The 24,670-nt window shown below is 44.4% G+C and overlaps 1 long non-coding RNA gene across 1 annotated transcript in view; it reads left to right on the top strand.

Annotated features, from left to right (window-relative positions):
* Positions 1 to 15,974: 15,974 nt before the first annotated feature.
* Positions 15,975 to 24,670, top strand: part of LOC106149145 — a 34,982-nt gene continuing 26,286 nt past the window's right edge. Inside the window, exons 1-2 of the long non-coding RNA XR_001235123.1 lie at positions 15,975 to 16,232; positions 17,636 to 17,790. This is a non-coding gene — a long non-coding RNA (uncharacterized LOC106149145). The remainder of the gene's footprint in view (positions 16,233 to 17,635; positions 17,791 to 24,670) is intronic.

The following is a 24,670-nucleotide window of genomic DNA, read 5'->3' as shown; positions in this document are numbered from 1 at the left end:
GCTGGTATCCATGGCAACAAGGCAAGAAGAAAAGAGAGTGCTCCATTTGAAGAAACCTAAGCCAATCAGCCCCTGGGTGATGTTGTTGGTCATTCCTGCATTCAGGGACTGAATTGATGGTGTGGTTTTTCCGACTTCCCAAGTGTCCTAAGGTCCAGGTCGCTTGCTCTTCCCATGTTCCCTTTCTTTAGTGTGTGGAGCCTCACAGCTGACCAGAAGGCGGATGTAAAATACCAACAGAATGAAGGCAAGAATGCACCTGCTTGGCACTGTCCCTGAGGTTATAAGGTGACAACTCAACCCCTGAGTATGAATTGAACATGACTGTATGCCCAGTAGGTGTGTAAGTGCTGTGGGCATTCAGAGAAGGGAGGGGCATACAAAAAGTTTGTAAGTTTAGATCCTCCTCAGTTATACAACCTAGAAGAGACGATCAGAGAATCAGAGTCATTGCTTGCACCAGACGATATCACAAGAAATGGAAGGAGCAGTAAGCAAAAGGTAAAGTAATCATTTGCCTCTGACCCTGTAGTCTCTCATACAGCCATGGATCAAAGGGAGGAAGCGGCCGAGGACCAGGCCCGGCCCTGACACTGTGGACCAGGCTCATCCAGATGACCTCATAGGTTACCACGGGATACCACACAGCCTCCATGTTCCTCATCCACAGTGTACCTTAAGCCTTTCTGTTTCTCTTCGTCGCCATTGTCCCCGTTCCAGTCCCAGCCACTGTCTCCTCTTGCTGGAGGTGGGAAGGTGTGCTGGCCTCCTGACAGCCCTCCTTGGGTCTTCTCTGTCTTCCCTGCTTCCATCTACCTTCTGCTCTGGTGTCCGCTCTCCCAACTGCACCCAGTGCCATGATCTTTTGAATAGAGGTGACTTCATTATCACTTCTCCCCCCCAGGGCCTCCCTGTTTCCTGAAATCCTGGGTAAAGGAGCTGCAGCATCGCTGTCTATGCCAGCTGTCCCCACCCCACTTCCCTTTGCTGTGACCCTTTACCCATATTTGGGCCTGTATGCGTCCCCTCAGAACAAGTGCTCATCTGTCTCAGACCTTCACACAGACCCTGGTCCCCTAAATTTCACACTTCCCTCACTACTTTGCTGATAGTTACCATCTCTCAGCTTGAATGTCACCTCAGGAGCTTCACATAGTACCTTAGACTCTCCTTTGGGACGCTTATCACCTTTGTGAGTAATTATGTGTAAAATTATTTATGCAACACCTATTCCCTGTTTGCCCATAAGGCTCACGAGAAGAGATCTGGGACTGTCTTATTTGCCCCAGTATCTTAGGACCTAGCATAGCCCCCAGCACGTTTCCTGGCACAGAATAGATGCTGAACATTACTGACCAAATTGGTAAAGGGAGAGAAAGAGAGCTGGGTGGATGGATGGGTGGACAGATGGGTGAGTGGGAGGAGCTTTCAGGGACTGAAGGTGAGCTCTACCCCTTGCTGGTCATACGACAGGGATACATCCTGTGGATTGGGTGTCGCTATGCAAGGGAGAGAGCGAGGAGAAAGCCGGGTTGACCCCAGCCGAGGGGCAGGGAGGTCAGTCCAAGATCATAGCTTTAGTTCCCAGGAATGTGAGGTTTGCCTTTCCAAGACTGCCGGGAATAAGTGTCCAGAATTCCATTTCCCGAAATATAATTTAAAAAAGAAAAAATCCAAATGAGAACTGAATAGATCAGAGGGAAGGGACTTGAGCTTTGAGCATCCATTCATGTTGCTGGGGAAGTTGTATAAAAATAGGTCACATTTCTGTGCCTCTGTGGCTGCTTTGAGCCATCCTAGCCTGCCACGGCAGCCTAATTGCCGAGCAGTATGCTGCTTTGCCATGGGCCCGTCTGAAATCTAAGAAAGCACGGAAGTCTAGCAGTTTCACAAGCCTGTTTTTTGTACAAGGCGGACTCCACAGACGTATACCCACTAATTGGCCATGTAAATTACCACCTCATGCCTCAGTTGCAACGCAAGAGAAAATGAGAGGTAGTATTGTTTTTGGCTCCCTACTGCCCGCTACACTAGTGGAGGGAAGTTTAGGGAGTGGGATTTAAGTGATTTAGCAGCAGGAGAAGTCCAGCAGGGTCCTCCAAAGAGGGCAGCCTCAAGAGTTCAGTCATGACTTCCCCAGACACCCTGCTGAGGTCTGGGTCTGCTTTCCCCGGGGGAAGGCAGATTGTGTTCTCTCGTTAGACCGTCCCAGAGGTGTAGCCTCCATTCTGCCAGCAAAGACTGTTGAAAGGTAGGCTGATGGACATGAAGAATGGAGAACTCAGGGACGGATACCTGCGGCCGTCCCCTACAGGACTGTTGTGTGGACAGGGGAGTACCCTGTTCTAGTACTGCAGAGGACAGCTCGCCCCGGAAGGCAATCGCTCCACACTCCCACAGCAGCCTGCAATCTCCTACGCCTTGTAGTGCTCACCGGTCCTGGGCAAGGAGCTCTGTGAACAAAGGACCATGTCTGTCATGTTGGAGTTGTGTCCCAGCCCCTGGCACCGTGTCCTTCTGAACCAGATATAGAATTGAGACTGACTCTGGACACCAATGAATAAATGTTTGCTGATGAGGAAATGCACATGCATAAAGCCTCATAGATACAGATAAGGGCTGGATGTCAACCAGAGCTTTCTAATCACCAGAAAAAGCCTAGTTGCGGATTGAGCTAGCTTGAAAGGAGCCAGTCAGGGACAGCAGCGTCTCAGCATAAAATTTAGTCCTCTTGGGGCAACAGCAAAGCATATGGCAGTGAGAGTCAGCCTCACCTAGACGTGAGCCTATGGGCTCTGGAGTCACACAAACTGACATCACAGTCTTGGTGCTGTGATTATCCCTGTGTGTACATCTGTAAGATGTGGCTGATAATTCAGTTTGAGTTCCTTTAAAGAAGAGTCGGAGACCAGCATGTGAGTCCGATTGGTTTATTTGGGAGGTGAACCAGGAAGCAGAAGAAAAGCAACAAAACCCAAGAAAAGGGCGCTGTTAAGCCCTGCCAGCCATGTAGGCAGCACTCCTGTTGAGGAGTCTTAAAGGAACGCTAAGGACTGTGCCTCAGAATCGTCAGCGTGAAGTGTGAAGGGCCTGACTCTGTCTCCCACCTCTCACCCCCGCTTCAAGGTACATTCTCCTGCTCTTCCAGGCTGGATCTGTCTTTTTTTTTTTAATTTTAAAAATAAAAGGAGAAAAACATTAACAGACAGACAACCTTTTACAAAATAGCAAAAGAACAGCACAGACAATACAGAGTTACAAACAAAGTGGTAGGAAATTAACAATGCCTGTTGTATTACATATTGATATCTTCAAAGTGGTTTCTCATGAAAACAGATAGAGACATGCAATATTGATCAACCAAGGACTCATTAATAGTTTCTTTCAACAAAGAAATAGAAGACAGCAGAACAACTATGTTAACTATCCTGTATCTACATACATACAAAATTTCTCCTTCTTTCCCTTCTCTTTTCCCACATCCCAGTTGCCCTTTACTCTTGAGCATTTTCCTATCATTTCACAGTGTCTATCACACTTCCGAGTTTATATTAACTTTTTCAGGTTTTACACTAGTGAGACAATGTGGTGCTTGAACATGCAGGTCTGATTTATTTCACTTATGAGTATGGTCTCTAGTTGTGACCATTTACCTATAAAAACCTCTAGTTTATCTTTCTTTATAGCTGAGTAATATTCCATAATATAAAAGTACCACAATTTTCTTATCCAATCCTCAGTGGATGGACATTTGAGTTGCTTCCACAATTTAGCAATTACAAATTGTGCTGCTATGAACATAGGTGCACATATATTGCTGTGATATGATATTTTTAGATCTTCTGGGAAATTACCCAGAAGGGGAATAGCTGGGTTGAATGGGACCTCTAGTCCTAGTTTGCTGAGGAATCTCCAAACTGATTTCCACAGTGGTTTCACCAGTCTGCATTCCCACCAGCAGTGGAGAAGGGTTCCTATTTCTCCGCAGCCTTGCCAGCATTTGTTATTGGTTGATTTCTTAATGCTAGCCATTCTTACTGGGGTAAGGTGGAATCTCAGTGTTGTTTTAATTTGCATTTCTTGAATGACTAATGATGTTGAACATTTTCTCATGTATTTATTTGCCATTTGTATTTCATTATCTGAGTATTTGAATTTGAATTATTTGAATTTGGGGGGGCTGATGTTTTTTAATTCTTTATATTTTCTAGATAGAAGCCCTTTGTCTGAGGGACAGTCAGCTAAAATTTTTTCCAAGTTTGTGGGTTTTCTTTTTATGCCGCTGGCGATTTCTTTAGATGTGCAGAAACTCTTCAGTAGGATGAGATCCCAGTTGTTGATTCTTTGAAGTGTTTCACGTGCAGTTTGGTTTTTGTTCATGAACTCTCTGCCTATCCCTATGTCTTACTTTCTCTTCCAACAGATTTAGTGTTTCTGTTTTAATATTGAGATCTGTGATTCATTTTGAGTTGAGTTTGGTGCATGGTGATTGGATCCGTCTTGGGATGAGGCTTTCACGGCTCCCTGACTCAGAGGGTGCTGGAGGTGGGGAGCTGTTTCTCCTACCACAGCTGAAGTCAGAGTTGGGCAGAGTGGGTGTGGCTTAGGCACTGAGTGCCCACCGAAGTATTTCCATGGTTACAGAATGGAATGGGAGCCCCTCTTGGGGAAGGATTTATCAAGTCTGTAGGGACTCACGGAAAAGACTTCGAATAAACATGTGAGCATTAAACAAAATAATATTCTAAAACACTTAACATATGACCTGATAATGATATGCCAGATGTTGCTGCTATTATTAGTATTGATTTCTCTTTATTAATAGATGAAGGTATGTTTTGAGAGGAACAGGAATCATTTGGAGTAAATTTGTAACCTCTAGGTTTAGGTATTTACTTGGATAACTCTGTGTTTTGAAGAAGGTGGAAATAGTTATGGCCTTGACCTACAGAATGAAAGCTCCAGACACTGTAGGCCAGCCTCGCAGACATCCGGGCACACTGGAATTTCTCATTTGGCTTTTATTAAAACCACTGCCTTTAATACTCTCTGACAGGTGGCCCGATGATTTTCTGAGTTGAACTGACAGTTTTAAAGCAGGAACAATGGGATTGTGTCAGGGAGAATTACTTGGTGACCCTATACGTCCTAAAACAGAGGCTTAACTCTGGGTACTTGAAAAACAAGTACAAAAAAGTTGCGCAGCTATCCCGGTGGCTTGAGCTCAAAAGGTGTAAAAGAGCAAGTGGCTGGAATGTTTTCCATCCTGTAAATCTCCATCTGGGCCAGCTTCAGCTACATTAACCATTATGCACCTCCTGTGGGGAGACCCAGCCCCACGGCAGAAAGACAAGCAGAGGAAAGGGGCAAGTGGGAGGAGCTTCTTATTTTGTTGCTAGCCAAGGCCCAGAGTGTAGAGCTGCTTTCTGAAATCCTTGGCCCTGACCTGGTTCTACTCACTAAGAGAAATGTCATCACCCAGAACAGCCTGGGCCTTAGGGGAGAAGGCAGGTGCTGTCCCCTGGGGAACCATGTACCCAGGACTGGATGGAGAGACAACAAAAGTGGTGGCTTAGAAGGAACCAGTGAGATCTTCGGGCCCGTTGGCATGGCTTCCTCTAGGTTTTCAATTCCCAAATTCTCTTCCTGTGGGGGCAGAGGTGTGGGTATGAGCCTGTCATAGCAGCCACTTACTGCCATCACCCTACTGGGCACATGTCAACCCTCCACTGACTGGCCACTCTGAAGGCCAAAGGATCTAACTTCCAGGCATTTGATTTCAGGCCTTAGAGGGACGGAAGCCAGCTGTCTTTTTTCCCTGTGGCATACGATGTTCAGCCTCTTCCAACCAAAGCAAATGCACATGGCTTGTGCAGTCCGAGACAGGGGTTTAAAGACACTTTGACACGCGCTTCCCTGTCAACACGAATGCATCTGGGAAGCCGAAGGTGGCTCCCAGGACAGCTGTGTCAGGTCTAGCATTCAAATACTTAGTGGCCAAGTAATTACTGTAATAATTAATTTCTGTTGCTTAATCTAGCAATCAGGCATGTTGCTTTACACATGGGAAAACGTTGGTCCCTATAGGGGAGTGTGTTTGTGTGTGTGTGTGTGTGTGTGTGTGTGTGTGGTATTTCTGTGTGCCCCTGTTTATGTAAAATACAGAGCAGCCACTGGTATTTACTTAGGATTTGGAGGTCAGTTTATGGAATAAATAAGATGCTTTTAGGCTGGGGATGTAGATAGTGGTAGAGTGTGTGCTTAGCATGCTTCAGCCTTGGGTTTAATCCCTAGCACAAAAGAAAACAAAAAGATGCTTCCGGTTTGGATTGTAGTCACAGGTTTGGGAGAAATGCAAAAAAAGAAAAATAAAGAGAAACAAAAATTAAACACTCCAAACTTCAAATGCCAACTTTGAGAGGATTTTTTTCCCAGGGAGGGTTGGGTTAGGTGTTATAATTTGCAGCTTTTGTTGGTGAAAATTTGAAAGCACCTGATCTTACTCAAATCTTGCTCTGGGATTTCCAGAGCTGTGCTACTCTATAGAAATCTGCTACTATCTACATGTACTCTTAAATTTTCTAGTAGTCACATTTTTAAAAAGTGAAAAGAGCTGGCAAAATTATTTTTGATAAGTGCTATGTAGTGCATGTATCTGAAATGCTATGATTTCAATAGAAAAATATTAATGGAATATGTTACATTCTTTCCTTCATACAAAGTCTTCAAAATGCAGTGTATGCTTTGCACTTACAGTATCTTAATTTAGTTCATCTGTTCTTCTGCTTTATGAGCCACATTTCAAATGTGCAGCAGCCACGTGTGACTGGAGGTCTTATTGGCCAGTACAGAGATACAAGGTGGCAGCCCAAGTCGCCTCTACGAAGCCATCCTTAAACAGAGCTAACACTGTCCTGAAGGAGTCAGTGTTGTTTTGTGTGCCCCAGGATAATCTGTTTCAATTTAAGCATTTATTAGATCCCTTGATAGATTAGAGTAGGAGTTGTATGTTCTCACCCTTAAAACTGCCCTTTGCTTTCTTTTTGGGGGGTAGTGGGGATGGGTTTTATGTTCCCAGGGAGAACACATTGTGAGGACCCAGTAAATGTTCAGTGAATGCCCAGCCCCATGCAATGAAGAATACAGAGATAGAACTGAGACTGACTCTGAATTCACAGATCTTGCCATCAGGTGCTAGCAATACAAAATGATGAGAGACCAATAGACAGTGTAGTGTTTGCTATCATGGTAAATATGATTACACGCCAAAAGGAAAAGGAATAGAGGCTATACTTACGATGGGTAAGTTCTAGGGATCAGTAGAGTCCTTACAGGCTGGTTGGGACTTCATAGACCCAGACAGAAGGCATTTAGGGAAGGGGAACTGCACTACAGGGTTCTGTGAACATCGTCCTTCTTCCACATTCCCCAAGCCTAGAGTTACACCTGGGGTTGGTTGTTGTATTCAAGGCAGCCCAAAGATGGTGGTATGAGACCTCAAGGGCCGCAGACTTGCCTATCTTCTAAAAGCCTCCTTTTTTCTTTTTTCCCTCTATTTTAAACTTTCCTTTGCTTGTCCCCTACATAATCACTAGTGCTGTGTTCCTGGTACCCATCTTCTGCTAGGATTGCACTTCCTGGACCCTTGTGGTTGGGTAGGACCCTGTGACTGGTTCCAGCCATTGAGCTACGAGTAGAAGTGAAGGGAGCCCTTCTAAACCAGGGCATTTAATTGTCAGGGATCTCTTTCCATGATCACCAAAGATGTTAGGAATTTCCTTCGGGGAACCTGAAGCCCAGGGGCAGGACAAATCCAGCACCCATCCCCTTGCCCCACTCATCCCACAGGAGGGACGCATTGTCAGCATCTAGTGATAGGATTTGGGGTTTAGGTAGGAAATGAACATGCAGACCTGTCCCAGAAAGAGGGAAGACAATGAAGCCTTAGGTCCAAGGAGGGTCTTTTCCCTGCTAATGGTCTTTGTTAGTTGTTTATCAAGAGTAACTATCCCTTAGCCCACATACTTGGGTTTCAGCGTGCAGGAACACAGGTCAATGACAACCTTCCACAGAACTCAATCCAAAGAAATTCTCTAAGTCCCAAAATCACCTTGCTGTGAAAGATACCAGCTTGTTTTTCTCAACATCTTTCATGGAGTCATAATTTCTACAAAAATTGGTGTACACCTACTTTCTTGATTCAGCCACAGCAAATTTAGAATTGCAACCCCCAGGGAGACAACAATGCTCTGGTGATGTGAGTCACAGAGAGTTTGCAGCTGAGGCTTCATCTAAGCTCTTGGAAATTGTCTTGGATACTTTTCTCTCATCGCTGAGACAAAATACCTGACACACAAAATTAAGGAAGGAAAGGTTTCTTTAGCTCACAGTTTGTGGAGGTTTCAGTCCATACTTGGCTGGCTCCAAGGCAGAGTGGCACATAGCAGAGGACAGCATTCATGGCAGCGGTAGACAGCAAAAGCAACAAGAGCAAAAAGGGAGGAGTGGCAGCAAGCAGCCTCTTCCTCTCCCTTACGTATGCAAACTATCCACCCCAGAGCAGTGCAGCACTCACAACCATGAATTAAAAACTCTAAAAGCCCACCCATGACTGTGTGTGGCTTTGGGGGGACACCGAGACACAAACCATAACAGAAACTGTGTGGTTTTTTGCCATTTTACCTACATCCTTCCCAGCTGATGGACAAGTGAACACCTGGTGGGTGTCTCAATTGAGCCCAGAGGGACTCAGCTGCCCCTATTCCCCTGCAGCTACAGCTACACACTTCTCCTCAAGCACCCTTTCCCCATCTTTACCCCTTCCAAACAGGATTGAACCCAGGCCTCACACTGCTGAGCAGGTGCTCTACCACTGAGCTACGTCCCCAGTGCCCAAACTAGTCTTCAATCACAGTCTGCCTTCCTAGGTGAATGACAGGTCTTACACTTTCTGTCCACCGTGGAAAAAACACCCAGAGAACCCCAGCCTCCTCTGCTCTCATCTAGAGACACAAAACTGCTCTGCATGTGTTCCAATCCTTAAGGACTTCCATCTACAGGAGGCGGGGGACAGTAAAGCTAGAAACAAAGCTGAAGGTCCAGATATGATGTTTAAGTGGTAGGACAGCTAGTCAGAGGGGTTACAGGAGCCTTTGCCCATGGGAGAAGTCGGAAAGCTTGCAGCTGGGGCGAGTGGGCAGCCAGTGGGCAGAGCAAGGGAAGAGCTCCTTCTCTATACCACACACACACACACACACACACACACACACGCGCGCGCGCACACACACACACACACACACACACACACACACACATGCACACCAGCGTCAGCAGCAAAGAGAGCAGAAGTGTGAAAGAGAGATGCCCAGATTGCTGAGCTGGGCCTTCAGAGAAGGCAGAGTGGCTGCGGGTGAATGGCAGGGAGGTGCTGTGGCCAGCAGTAGATTAGCTGGAAAATGGAGGGGGCAAGGGCAGGTCCCCCAGGGCCCAGTAACCATGGCAACCATGATGTGCATGGGCCAGGCGCTGGAGAGGTTTCAGCAAAGGAATCCCTGGGTTCAACTTGCATGTGGCTGGGGAAGAGACAGAAGTGATTCTGCGAGCTGGGTAGCCCGGAAGAGTCTTTCCGTGTGCTTATTTGTGTATCTCTGTGTTTTTGTGTTAAGTAGAGCTTGATAAGCGTAGGTGGCCCTCAAAAGACAGGTCCTGGAGCAAAGTGCAGAATAGGGAGGCACCTGGTTTCTTCCTGGATTAAGGCCAAGGCAGCCAATGTTTGGGGGAGAGAAACCATAATATCCGGAGCCAGAGGGAGAGAGAAACCAGCAAGGATATGAGAGAACCCAGCTGATCGGGAGATACAGTAACTAAATGGGAGACATCTTGACCTAGGGGTGGCTGAAGGACTCTGGAAAATTGGGACATCCAGTGATTTGTTTCTATGTAATTAGTGGCAGGCACCACTACAATGTTACTTTTCTCTATGGCCCACCAACCTCACCCAAAGTGGCCTTTGTATGGATGGGTATCAGAATGGGAACAACCTGAGGTGTGAGACTTAGATTTGAGCCGGAGAAGTAGAAGTGAGAAATGAGGGTTTGTGGTGGCAAAGGTATGGTAAGAGATTATTGGACATGGGGGCAGGGTTTCCTTCATACATGAAAAGAGGCTTGAGGCAAATTTCCTTAATAAAGAAAAGGATAAGGGAAGAGGTGAACATCCATCCAGCTTCGACCATCCTCTGAAAACACACAGTAAGACTTTGTCCATACTCACTTTAAAATACATCAGTACAGCTATAAGGCATATGTGTATATAAAATGACTTTAAGTGATGCTCAAGGTATGGGAGGACCCCACACTTTGAAAATTGCTATTATGGCTTATGTCTAGATGTCTCCCAGAAGCCTCATGTGTTCATAGGTGGAGCTGTTGGGAATAACTGGACCATAGGTGTGTGATACTGGATTAGCTCACTGATTGGTTTAGCATAATTCTGGGTATGGGTAATGGATTTACTGAAGAGAGAAGACCCACCCTGGGTGTGGGTGGCACCAACCAATAGGCTTGTTACCTGTATAAATATAAAGGGAAAGAAGGAAGTCTTCTGCTTCCTGCCTTCCACACCACAGACTATTTCTCCTTTGTTATGCCCCTCTGCTATGCCACGCTGCCTTGGAACCAGCCAACTATGGGCTGAAACCTTTACAAACTTTTCTTTCCTCCTTTAACTTGTGGGTATTGGGTACTTTATCCCAGCAACAAGAAAGTAACTTAGACAGTTGTTTTCTAAGATTTCCCTGGAGAATTTGGCAATTAAAAACTGCTAGAAGTATTTTTTATTGGTGAAATGGGTGATGGTAATGGTATGTAGATGGCTAGAAAGATGTATACAGGCATGTTTCTATGTTTACAAAGAAGTAACCTCAGAGTCCACTGCCTTAGGTTTAGAACTTGGGTCCTGCCCTCCCTTCCCCTTTTCCCAGCCCCATTTACCACACTTAACAGAAGTTTCTGTTACCTGACAAGATGCACAACTTTGTTGATTCAGCTATCAGAATCGTGTCAAAATCATCTTGGATGAACCTAAATTAAGGTGTGCTATTGCAATAAAGATAATACCCATTGCTATAGCTTGGATCTGGAATTTCCCTCAAAGTCCTGAGTGTTAAGGTGCAGACCTCAGGGATATTGGTAGTTGATGGAACTTTTAAGAGGTGGGGTTTCCTGGGAGGAAGTTAAGTCATTGGGAGCATGCCTTACTTGAACTCCTACTCCCCTTCTTTCTTTGCTTTCTAGACGCTATGAAGTGAACAGTTCTCCTCTGCCATGTGCTTCTACCATAACATGCTGTCTTGCCTCAGACTCAAAAGCAACAGACCAGTGAACCATGAACTGAGACTTCTGGTACTGTGAAGCAAATAACCCTTTTCTGTTTATAAGCTGATTTATCCCAGGTACTTCTTACTGCAACAGCAAGCTGATTAACACATTATGCACCCTCCAAATACAGTGGCTTAGAGTACATCATTTATTTCTCCCTTAGGCAACCATCTCTAGGTGAGAGATCCTGGTTGATGGAGCAGCTCTGCTCCATGCAGTGATTCAGGGATCCAAGTTCCTTCCATCTCGCTGCTCCGTCATCCCATTGGGCATTGCTTGTGTTTGTAAGGTCAGACCTGAGTGAGGAGTGTTTCCACTCATTTACTTGTAGAAGTGGTAAGGAGAAAATTCAGGAGCTTGGTTTAAAATTGTAGCTTTTAAATTGTAGTGTAAGTTTTAAGTTGCCTTCTGAGTTGGATAAGCTGGGCTATCTCCTGAGAGCTGTATGCATCCTTTCTGCTCACATCTCATTGGCTCAAACCTTATCACAGATCCACCCTGGGTGGATGAAATCAGGGAACTGAAGTTCCTGGGTCAACAGCATCTGCCTGTCTTGAATTCTATCACTCTGAAGCAAGGGGAGAACGGATGCTTGGTGCTCTGCCTCAGAACCCTTCCTTAAAGTTCTTGTTAAGAACTTAAGAGGACAGAGATGGTCAACCTCCTAAGAACAGGCTGAATCTAGTTTTTTCTTTTTCTTTTTTTTTTTTTTTGTACCGGGAATTGAACTCTGACCTCAGGCTTTCCAGGCAAACTCTTATGCCACTGAGCTATATATCCCCAGCCCTGAACCCAGTTTTCGTGTCTACTTGTACATGTGACAGAACCTGGCCTCAGAACTGTGCTCATTGCAACCTATTTGATGCAGATGTGTTGGAGGCTTGGCCACCCTGAATATGGGATATCAACACCACCCTGGAGTTCTTAGGAATGTAGGCTTCAGACCTAAATCCAGAGGTCCTGAGCCAGAATCTTTACAATATCTCGAGGAGAAGCACCGTCTGTAGGCACCTTACTTGGTCTGGACTCACAGCTCTCCCTTGCCTTCCACAGCTGGAAGAGCCCAGACAGCATCGATGGAAGAGAGATACCTTTAAGCAGATCACACACAGCACTGAAAGAAGGGTAGGATTAAGAAAAGAAAATACAGTGCATCACACATTAGAAGCACACCTAGTTTTCAAAAGTTATATATATATGGGGGAGTGTAAAATACAACTCTTACTGTACTCATCGTCATCAACTAAACAGGGAGGCAGGGGACTGAGTGGGACGTTCACACCCCGGGTTGCTGCCATCTCGGATCAGTGCGGCGTTGGCTTCATTCATGTCCTCGCAGATTGGAGTAGGGAAAGTTTCCAGGACCCACTGGGAATAAATCCCCGCGGCTCCTTCCCTCCCTCTTAGTGGTACCCACTTTCTTTTAAAACTCAGAGACGTTGCCTGAGACATCTTATCTGACCCTAAACCCAAAGATTCCTAACTCCGTGAGCCTCGTTTTCCCTACTTGTAAAGGAAGTTCCTTTTGCCTAGAAGACCTCTAGGGGGCTCGGCCCAGGCCCTGGTCATGTGAGCCGACGTGTCCGGGAGGGAGGGGCGGTGGAGGAACCCACACTGTGCCTGCTGACCCTGCAGATGCCTGCGCTCCGGGACTGGCCCCAGGGTGTGACAGGGGAGCCCGGGTGCAGTCGCCGCGGCTCCACGCAGCCGGTCCCGGCCGGGGTCCTCCAGCCCCGCGGTCTGGGCCAGAGGGCGGTGCGGCAGCGCCACCGTGTGGTCGCGCGACATCAAAGCGCCGCGGCTCCGCAGCGTCATTTGCAGGGCTGCAGACGTGACCAGGTGGCCGGGGTGCCTGGCCGCATCACCCTCCGTTTTTCTTACACTGTCCCTGGCCGAGCTGCTAGGGTCTCCAGGCACAGAGTGGAGGAGGCAGTCTGTGCCCCCTCCCTGCGCTCGGGGGGCGAGCGTCGCAGAGGGCACCTGGGCCACGGATGGTCCTAGCCCAAGGGGGACCTGGAAAGGTAGCGCAGGGCGCTCCGCCGTCAGAGGCCTCGGTCTCCGCGCCTCGCTGCTCACAGCGCCCTGGCCTTGAACAAACAAGCACCCCCTGCCCCCCGGGCTAACAGGTTGGAGTCTTCCTAACCACTGCGCCACCCCATCCTGGGATCCAGGCTCAGGTTTACTTCTGAATCCGGGCGGGGGCGCGGGCAGCGCCCCAGGAGGGTACCCAGGTGGACACGGTTACAGGTGATAGGCAAGAAGAAGCACCTGCGCTGCAGACCAGGCCCTGGCTTCGGGCACACTCCGTCCCAGTGTGGCGCAGGTCCCAGGGCTGATTCAGGAGTTGTCCCAGGGGTCACTGCTGCCATCCAGACCCCACGGCTTTGCCTGTGCAGTCAGGGAGGGTGGAGGAGGGCGGATAATCCAGTAAAACACACACACACACACACACACACACACACACACACACACGCGCGCGCGAAACTTTTATTTATTGGCCTTGCACGGGGTCAGGGGCTGTGCTAAACTCTTAACTTCCCAGGCCAGTAAAGGATGCCGTGATTTGTCCAGAGTCACTCAGTTAAGAAGTAACAGGCGGAAATCCAAATCTGTCTCCCAGTTCACCACTCGGGGGAGAATTGGCCTCTGGTCCCCTTCCCTGCTCCACCCCAGCCTTCTCCACAGGGGCCACAGCTCTTTATTGAGCAGGGCCGGGGGAAGCTGGAGATTTGGGCAGAAGGCACACCTAGGATCAGAAGTCGCGCCTTCCCACCCTTCCCCGCTGCCATCACCCTTCCCGAGGAACTCCCAGCGGCTCCTCTGTCAGCGACACAGCAACTCAGGAGGCTCCCAGCCATCCGCGCGTGACTGCGTCCTGTCCCACAGTTTCCCATCTTGACAGCTTCAGCTTTTGCAGGTGAAGGAGTGGAGACAGATCTTCCACGGAGAGTCTAGCGTTAATTATCTGCCCCGCTGGATGGATCCCGGGGGTCCTGGGATAGCGTTCAAGATTAAATCTGGACGTGGTGCAGGCGGCTTCCAGCTTCCTAAATCCATTTTCTCTTGAGACCACTACTAATAGCTAATGATTTTAAAGCACTTGACAAATGTAAGCAAAATCCATGAGTTAACCTATTTATGGCATACAAAAACATTTCAAGCACTGTTACCAGCCTCACTGTCCACCTAAGGAAACTAAAGCACAGAGAGGTTAAGCATCTGGCCTGAGGTCACACAGGGAGCAAGGGACAGAGCCAGGCCTTCAGGTCTTTCTGTGCTCCGGGTGTCACTTCAAGCACTTGCGCTGCTGCTGAAGACATCGAGAGCCTCTTTGTTGCTGTCTGGAGCCCACCCAGAACAAAAGTGTGGCCTCAAGGAAATAGAGTTTGCAGTTGTTCTTTCAATGTCCTGGGATTTCAGAACCAGATTTAATTCACACTGTGCAAGAACAACAAAGAAAGAGGATACTCTCGTGCTGGTTTATGAGAATTCTCCATGGGAGGAAGGCGTTCCCCAGCTGGAAGAAGTAGCATCCCACAGCACACACAGAGCAGTGCAAAGCCCCTGTGATCCCTCCCCTTCATTCTTAGTATTCTGCATGGGGTTATCCTTTTGCAGCTCCTCAAACAACCACAGAAGGTGAAACAGAAGTGTTGTGTATTTGTGTGTGTGGTGGAGGACCACCTGGCGGGCTCTCCTTGAAAGGAGAGCGATTGTCTCCATTTTGGCTAAACCTGGCCCTATTTCCACGTATCGGTGTGTGCAGAACTGGTGAAGTTTTGTCTTTATCCCCTCTGTTGGCTTTAAGCAATGCAGATGGGTCTGGCTGAGGTGCTGATGTGTATGTAGTCTTTAAAGCAGTGCGACAGGTCGGTGATGCCCTGCCGCCTGTACCTCCCAACTAGTACGTGTGGACTAGGCTGAGAGATGCCATGCTGTTGGCAGAGAATGAGCCTCTAGAAAAAAGGTTATGACTTCTCGGGGCATGGAAATTACACATCAGCACTGAAGCATGGACCCCAAAACACTAGGTATTGCCCCAATGGGTGATATGCAGATCACTCTTTCTGCGTCTCTCTCTCTCTCTCTCTCTGTCTGCATACCGCAGAGGTGATTTCGGGCCTCCTCCCTAGCCCAGCTCACAGCACTCACTACTTCCCATGGTTCTCACAGTCACTCATCCTCCAGCCACTCCCCTCTTCATGAATGAATAAAACCAGGGTTTGGCCCTGGGTTGAGGCCTTTGTTTCGGTTCGTGGCTGTTCTAGCTGGACTTACAACCCTCTTGGCTCCCCACAACTACAGATATGCCTTAGTGGCTTTATTTTCACTATGGATTGCACTGGAAGTGGTAGATTGGAATTAATTTATAGGAATTCCAATAACATTCCCCTGGGATTACATATATACACTTCCTGGACCGATACTTTCAATATGTACCATAGATGTTTTTTGGTATGACCACAATACATTGTGGTCATACCAAAAATGTATTGTGGCCACCACAATACATTCCATCCTGCATGTTGTTAAAATGTAACCATGGCAACCCCCTCGGACTTGGGTGCACCTTTGTGACCACTTCAACCAGCTGATCATAGCAGAAGTGGTGGTTCCGGGCTTCGGAGCCTGACTCGGAAGTACCGTGCCTGCCTCCCTTGCTGTCTTAGGACGCTTGCTCCTGGAACTGAGCTGCCATGCTGTGAGGGAGCCAAGCAGCCACAGGAGAAGCCGCATGTGAATGCTCTGGCCAGTGGGCCCCTGCGGTCCCAGCTGGCAGCCAGCATCAGTCCTCAGGGAACAAGTGAATCTTCAGCTTTTCAACCACTCCAGCTGACACCACAGGGAACAGAGGTGAGCAGTTCCTGCCAACATCTGCCAAATTAAAGATTTGTAGCAGAACAAATGATTATTATGGAGTTAAGCCACTCTATCGGGGAGGTTTGCACACAGTAGTGGATGAGTGGAGTGAGTTCTCAACACTCACTTTCACAATTATGATTTCTTTTCTGCAGTGAGCTTCTTCAGGCGTATCACCTTCTGAACATACCAGAAGGTTCCTCTGGGGAAACATCTAGAAGCAGATCGCTGGACCCAAGTCTAAACCTCAGAGGGGAGGGGGGACAGTGAAGCAGTAAGAGTGAATTGACCATGTCTACTCTAACAAGGATCCACTTTGAAAACATGTTGAGTGACATATGCAAGGCATAAAATGTTACAGGATGGTCTCACTCATGTAAAATCCAAAGAAAACTGAGAGCAATGGGATATTTTGTTTAAGGGACCACACGTATAGTAAAGCATACAAACATCCCCAGAAGTCATACTCATACACAGGGTGAGTGCCAAGTGTGAGCCGTGTCTGTAACATTTGAGAGGCCGTCTCAAAATAAAAAGAACAAAAGTGAAGGGGGCCTGAGGAAGTAGCTCAGTGCCAAGGTCCTGGGTTCAATTCCAAGTACCACAAAAAAGAAAAGAAAACAAAGCATCAAACAATGAAGGTTCAAAGCAAAATCTACAATGTTGGCCTCTGTTAAATCTAGGTGTGGGATATGTGGGCATTGTTATTCTTATTTTTCTTTATATTTGTATAAATTTTATAATAATATTATTTTCTTATAGTTATGTGATTGTTTGAGTTCTAAATGTAAAAATCTAACTTCAAAATTATGGAGGATTGTGTTGTCTCTTGTGATTTTCATGTTTACATGTTTGATGTAATTTACATGTTTCATGCAATTTACATGTTTGATGACATAACTGATTAATTAAAGGAAGACGTCCAATGGGCTGATCATTCAATTTAAATACCTCTCCTTTCCCATCATGCACCCTTCCTTCCTACACCACTGGCGGAAATGACAGGTGGGAGGGGATCAGAGAGTATAACTCACAGGTAGAGATTTTGCCTCACATGCGTGGGTTTTATCTCTAATACTGCAAAAGGAAAACACACCACACTTTAACTTCCCTGCCTTTATATGAGGTAGACCTCAGCCTGGATTAATAATCCAGAGATCTGGTTTCACAAGTCATTCTCACACTTTGTGTCACATTCAGTCTTAACACACGCCCTATGGTAGTAATAATGGGCCACCTTGAATTGAATGTATTATAAATGCCAAGCCTCATGTCAAATGCCCTGCATATGTCTTCTTTGTAAAAGTAGGCTCTGCTTTGTCCCTTTTCTGCAGCCAGTTTCTTTCTTTTATTCCCTCAAATGTTAGTTTCTATTGTTGTTATTATTATTTCCTCAGAATCTTGATGGCAGAACAAAAGTCCAACCAAGCCCATTAGAATCCACACCATGGATTGTGAGGCTCTTCTGCCTTCTGTGGGGAAGCTGTGCATGTTATTCTCAAGTTATGGTAAAGAAACAGACCCCAAGAGCGTTTCCCTCCTTGATTATCTGGTAAGTTATTCATCCTCTTATACCCTTTTAAATGTCACCCCATTTGGAAAGCTGTCTTGCTGATCCCCCACAAGAGCAGCCCATATCCCACTGAAAGTGTTGACTCCTCTCCCTTCTCTGCTGCCAGGTGAGCCATAGAGTCAGTCTGGGCTCTGCTCATTTGTATTCACAGCAGCTAGAACACCACCTGATGCCCTATGGGCGTCTAGTCTTTCAGAAATGAATCTTGATTAGCACCTGCCTTGCTTGCGTTCCTGAGCCATCTACATGCCCATTAACTCTGATGAGCAACTCATTTCACCTGCCTGCATAATAGCACAGTTTGTGCAAAATGGCTCACAGCTGTTCTGGTAATTTCCCTCAGATGGAAACAGGAAATCCCCACTCACCTTTATGCAAGAAATCCAACCCAAAGGACTAACTGGGGGCCTCAGATTCATAGATAGGTGCCCTGGAACCTCCATTAAGGATAATAATAGTAGTGCAAAAGAGAATGTATATGGAGTATTTAGCTTATGCTCTGGAGTGAGCTAAGTGACTTATATGAATTTAGTTTGGAAAATAAAATGGCCTGTTGCCCTCGCCCCCAGAGAATGTGTTCTGGTTTCTATGTGAGAGATGCCTTAAGTCAGAATTTGTCCCTGGTGGGAAGACTTGAAGGAGAAGTTGAGTGTTTTAACTCAAAAGCTTTGTCATGTTGATGACATGAGAAGACCCTGCAAGGCAGCCTTTTTGACTTGAAGGTAGCATTTGTCATACCCTGGGGAGCCTGTGTGGCAGTGGCGTCTGAGGATACCACCATGTGGTGCTTTGTCAACACCTCTTTTCAAACTGCGTCGGGGAGTGATATGCAATACTGTGTGGAATGATCTGCATTGTGACACAAGAACTGATAGAGCCTCTTGGATCAACCTCATTTTCATCACAAAGTTTTGAAAGAGTGTTGCCATGGCAGTGTACCTTCTCTTTCAACACCACATTCAATTCGCTCATTTAAACCCTCCTGTCATGCCATGCAAAGGAAGCTAAAGCCATGCGGGACAGCTACAACAAGGTATCTAGGTGACCTCAGGACTCTGTCTCAGTTTCCTGTCCTATCTGAGTGGTGACATTAGCTCTGTTGTCTTGCTACTCAGCATCCTTCAAAGCTTTAGGAATATGGTGGTAGCCAGATTAAGTCTCACACTGACAGTTTTGCTAAAGACCATCAAATCTCTGCTTTGGGATAAACGTTCTACCTGCCTCTGTGAATGTTTCAAGAGAAATTTAAAGTTGGATCTCTGTTTTCAAAGAATTCAGTCCTTGAGTGCACAGGCAGAATAAAAACCTATGAAAAGCTTACAAAAGAATTGAGAGTATATCTCACGCTAGGGATAAAATGTCCACGAATAGAAAGTAGAGAAAAATGATGTTCAATGTTAAAAAAAAAAAAAAAAAAAGCTACTTTCCATTCTAGCCCCCATTCCCTACAGAAAGAATTTGAGGGGATTCTCATGAAAGTCAGCTCTTGATTTTCCAGGTCCTGATAACCCACAGTAATAGGAATCAGCCGTTATCCCCTTTGTTAGTCACTCCAGAACAGTTCAATTAGGTTCTAATTGGAAAGTCAGCTGCAGTTAAAGGTATACTGGAAAAGCATTGCTTATCTCCTCTTAGATCTTCCAAAGTCAACAACTAGGCAGGGCTTAGGTTTCCTTGCTTGGGTTGGCACTAAAATTACTTAAGTGGTCCAGAGACTTTTTTTCCCTAAGCAAAGCAATGGAGACTGCTCTAGGAAACTATGGCTTTATGTCTATAGCCAAAACCTTTGACAAAATTTAGTATCCTTTCATGAGGCTGTTGGTCCACGAATAATTGCTAACTGTGATTAAGGAAAAATGCATAAGACATGATCTGGTCTGCAGAAAATCCTAAAGACTCCACTAAAGAACAGTAACAACCAATAAATAAGTTCAGCTATGTTGCTGAGAACAAGAGCAATATGAGAAAAATCAACAGCATTTCTTCATCCTAGTAATGAACATTGAAAATCAAATTGAAAAAACATTTTCAATAAAATATAATACCTAGAAATGAATTTTTAAAGTGCAAATCTTATACACTAAAAACTATGAATTATTGTTGATAGCAACTAAAAAAGATATGAATAAATGGAAAAATATCTCATGTTCATGGATTGAAAGACTTACTATTGTTAAAGTGGCAATACTTTCTAACTTGATCTACTGGCTCAACACATTCCTTATCAAATCCCAGATTCCCTTTTTTTGCAAATATTAACATACTGACTCTAAAACTCATATGGGACCCAAAATAGCCAAATAATAATGAAAAAGAAGGACAAATTTGGAAGGCATTTCCTGATACTAGATACTACAGCAATCAGTTGAAGTGTGGTACTATCTAGATGAGGATACACCCACAAAGCAATGAAATATAATTGGAGATTCAGAAATAAACCCTTGTATTTATTATGAATGGATTGCTGAGAAGAGTGCTACAAAAATTTAATTGAGAAGTAGTTTTTTTCAACAAATGTTGCAGGGACAACTGTATATTCACACCAGAAGAATGATGATGGACTTATTTCACACAATATACAAAAAATTAACTCAAAACTGATCATAGGCCTAAATGCAAGAAGTGAAACCCTAACACTTTTAGACAAAAAGTGAACGGTCATGACCTCAGGTTAGTAAGTAGTTTCTTAGTGCTGACACTAAAAGTACAAGCAACATACAGAAAAAGAGATAAATAGAACTCCATCAAAATTAACATTTGTACCCCACATCACTATCATAGGAGTGACACTGAACCCCAGGTAGCTTCAGGAAACTCAGTGAATGATGCCCTACACCCCCACCATCGCCTGAGTGATGCTAAACCCCAGAGAACTTTGGGGGCCTCAGTGAGCTGACCTCTGTACCCCACCACCATTGAGGGAGGGACGATGAGCCCCAGGAACTTTGGGAGCCTCTGTGAGCCTCCCCCCACCATGACAGGGGAGATGCTGAGCCCCAGACAGTTTCAGGGTCCTTAGTGAGTCATGCCTCACCCCCTCCACTGTCACAGAAGTGAAGCTGAGCCCCAGGCAGCTTCATGGTCCTCAGTGAGCTACTTCCCACCCCCACACCATCACAGGAGTGATGTTCAGTGCCGGTGAACTTGGGGATCCTCCTTGAGCTGCTCCCCATCCCCCCACAATTGCGGGAATGAAGCTGCACCCGGGAAACTTCAGGGGCCTCAGTGAGATGAATCCCCACTCCTCTGCTATCACGGGAGCGATCCTGAGCCCCAGTGAACTTCAGGAGCTTCAAAAATGTCCAAAAATGGAATAAAGTACAATCTCAAACCTCTAGCCCATCCAGAACAAGTCCAGGAGACACAGACATAAAAGAACTTGGAAATTACAAATCAGAGATTTCTGAAATGATAGTAATTGAAGTAAAGAAACAACTCCATCAGACCATAGAAGAAATCAGATCAGAAATAATCCCTCAAGTAAAAAAAGAAATGGCAACAATAATGAAAGAAATACTCAGAACATCTAAAGGAGACATAAATAAAAAAGTAGAGGAGCATAGAAAAATGATGGAAACATTGAACGAACAATATAGGAAAGGATTAGAATGCATGAAACAGATTCAGACAGATATCCAAGAAATTCAAAATTCCATTGAAAGCTGATAAAACTGCCTAAATGAAACTTAAGATAAACTTTCAGACCTTGAAGAAAGCATTACAGCTAGGAATCATGAAAGAAAAGATCTCTTTAAAATAACAATTCAACAGCTGCAAGATGATGCAAACAAAAACAATATAAGACCGACAGGTGTCAACAAAGGAGCAGGAGTCAACATGGATGACATAAAAAGACTATTTGCAGAAGTAGTAGGAGAATATTTCCCAAGCATGGAAAAAGAATCTGACATATAAATAAGTGAGCCATATAGAACTCCATTTAGCCGCAACCAAAATAAATCTACATCCAGACACATAATAATCAACATCCCAGAAATTCAGCAAAAGAAGAGAATATTAAAAGATATTAGAGAAAAGAAACAGATTACCTACAAAGGAAGGCCCATCAGAACTATGGCAGACCTCTCAACACAAATCATCAAATTAAGCAGAGCTTGGAGTGAACTATTTCAGACTGTGAAAAAAATCCACTTCCAACTCAGACTTATGTACCCTGCAAAACTACCTTTCAAAACTAATGAATAAATTAGACACTTCCACAACAAAGAACAATGGAAGAAATTCATGACTGCCAAACCAACCTTACAAAGAGTACTACAGATAATCTAGAAAGAGAAAAATGACCACAACTTCAAGAACAATGATAGAAAGGAGTTACCAAACACAGCAAGCAATTAAACAGAAGGGAAAAGTAGGGAATCAACAGAGAGAAAATAACATGGAACATGCCTAAGGAAATACAAAGGAATTGAAATTATCCCATGCATATTATCTGACCATAGTGCAATGAAATTGGAAATTACTGACACAGGAAATTGCAAAAACTCCATAAACACCTGGAAATTAAATAACACCCTCCTGAAAAACCAATGGGTCACAGATGAAATTAAAGAAGAAATTAAACTATATTTACAATCAAGTGAAAATGCCAATATGACTTACTGGAACATGTGGGATGCAATGAGAGCAGTCCTGAAGGGAATATTTATAGTGGTGAATTCTTACTTCAGGAAAACACAGAAAATGCAAATAAACAACCTTATGCTACACCTCAAACTTCTAGAAAAAGAAGAGCAAATCAAGCCCAAAACTCAAAGAAGGTAGAAATTATAAAGATCAGAGCAGAAATAACACAATGGAGACTAAGAAAACAATATGAACAATTGATAAACCAGAGTTGGTTCTTTGAAAGAATAAATAAAATTGATAAGCTGCTAGCCAACTTTATCAAAAAAGGGAAGAAAAACTCAAGTCCATGCAATAAGGTATGAAAAGGCTAAAATCACTACATATACTGTGGAAATTTAGAAGATCAATACCTACTTTAAAAATCATTACTCTTACAGAATTGAAAACACAGAAGAAATGGACAGATTTCTAGGTACATATGCAGTACCAAAGGTAAATCAAGAAGATATAAAAATTTGGAAAAACCCAATATCAGTCAATGATGTTGAAAATGTAATTAAAAACTTACCAACAAAGAAAAGCCCAAGTCCTGATGGATTCACAACTGAATTCTACAATAAATTTAGAGAAGATACAGTGTGAATTCTTCTCAAACTTTTTAATGAAATTGAAAAAGAAGCATTTCTCCCTATCTCATTCCTGGAGGCAAGTATTACTTACACCAAAACCAGAGAAAGACCCAACCAAAAAGAAAACTACAGGCCAATCTCATTAATGAACATACATGCAAAAATTCTCAATAAAATACTAGCAAACAGAACACATCAAATCATCAAAAAAACTATACAAATGACCAAGTGGGATTCATTCCAGGAATGCAGGGATGGTTCAATATATGTAAATCAATATAAATGCACCATATCAACAGAGCCAAAGACAAAACTCACATGATCACCTCAATAGATGAAGAAAAGCTTTTGACAAAGTCCAGTATTCATTTATGATAAAAAAACCTACAGAAAATTGGAAAAGATGGTCTTTACCTCAACCTGATCAAAGCTATCTATGACAAACCAAGAGCCAACATCATACTAAATGGAGAAAAACAGAAAGCTTTGACTTTAAAATCAGGAATAAGACAAGGATGTCCACTTTCATCACTCTTATTCAACATAGTTCTGGAAATATTAGCCAGAGCAACTAGACAAGAGAGAGAAATAAGAGGAATAAGGATTGGAGAGGAAGAAGTGAAATTATCATTATTCACAGATGGCATGATATTGTATATAGAAGGCCACAAACCTCCACCAAAAGACTTGTAGATTTAATAACCAAATTCAGTAGCATAGCTGGATACAAGTCAACACTCAAAAATCAACACCATTCCTGCACATACAATAAACACACTGAGAAAGAAATTAGGGAGACCACACATTTCACAATAGCATCCAAAAAATGAAATATTTAGGAATTAATCTAACAAAAGGAAGTAAAAGACCTATACATGAAAATTACAGTACTCTGAAAAAAGAGATCGAAGAGAATTTCAGAAAATGGAAAGATATTCCTTGCTTATGGATAAGAAGAACTAACATTGTGAAAATGGCCATACTCCCAAAATTGCTACACAGATTCAATGCAATCCCAATTAAAATACCATTAGTATATCTCATGGATCTATAGAAAATATTCCTAAAATTCATCGGGGACCAGAAGAGACCTAGAATAGTGAAAGCAATCTTGGGCAACAAAGGGAAGGCAGGAGACATTACAATCCGGGGCTTGAAACTATACTACAAAGCTACTGTGATAAAATCAGCATGGTACTGGCAGAAAAACAGACCTGTGGATCAGTGGAACAGATTAGAAGATACAGACACAGATACAAACACACTCAGCCACCTTATATTTGACAAAGGGGCCAAACATGTTCACTGAAGAAAGACAACCTCTCTAATAAATGGTGCTGGAAAAACTGCCTTTCCACGTGTTGAGGACTAAAACAATGTCTATAACCATGCACTAAAGTCAAAATGAATCAAAGATCTAAATATAAAAGAAAAGCACTAAATCTACTGGAAGAGGAAATAGGTAGAAACCTTGAAGACATAGGAGTAGGCAGAGAGTTCATGAACAAAAACCAAACTGCACAGGAAATGCTTCAAAGAATCAACAACTGGGATCTTACTGAAAAGTTTTTGCACATCAAAAGAAATCACTGACAGGGTAAAAAGAAAACCCACAAATTGGGAAAAATTTTAGCCAACTA

The sequence above is a fragment of the Chinchilla lanigera genome, unplaced genomic scaffold (genome assembly GCF_000276665.1).
Source record: "Chinchilla lanigera isolate Chin_1 unplaced genomic scaffold, ChiLan1.0 scaffold00037, whole genome shotgun sequence".
Taxonomy (NCBI): domain Eukaryota; kingdom Metazoa; phylum Chordata; class Mammalia; order Rodentia; family Chinchillidae; genus Chinchilla; species Chinchilla lanigera.
The sequence above is the reverse complement of the archived record's forward strand: the minus strand, read 5'-3'. Positions and strand labels throughout refer to the sequence as shown.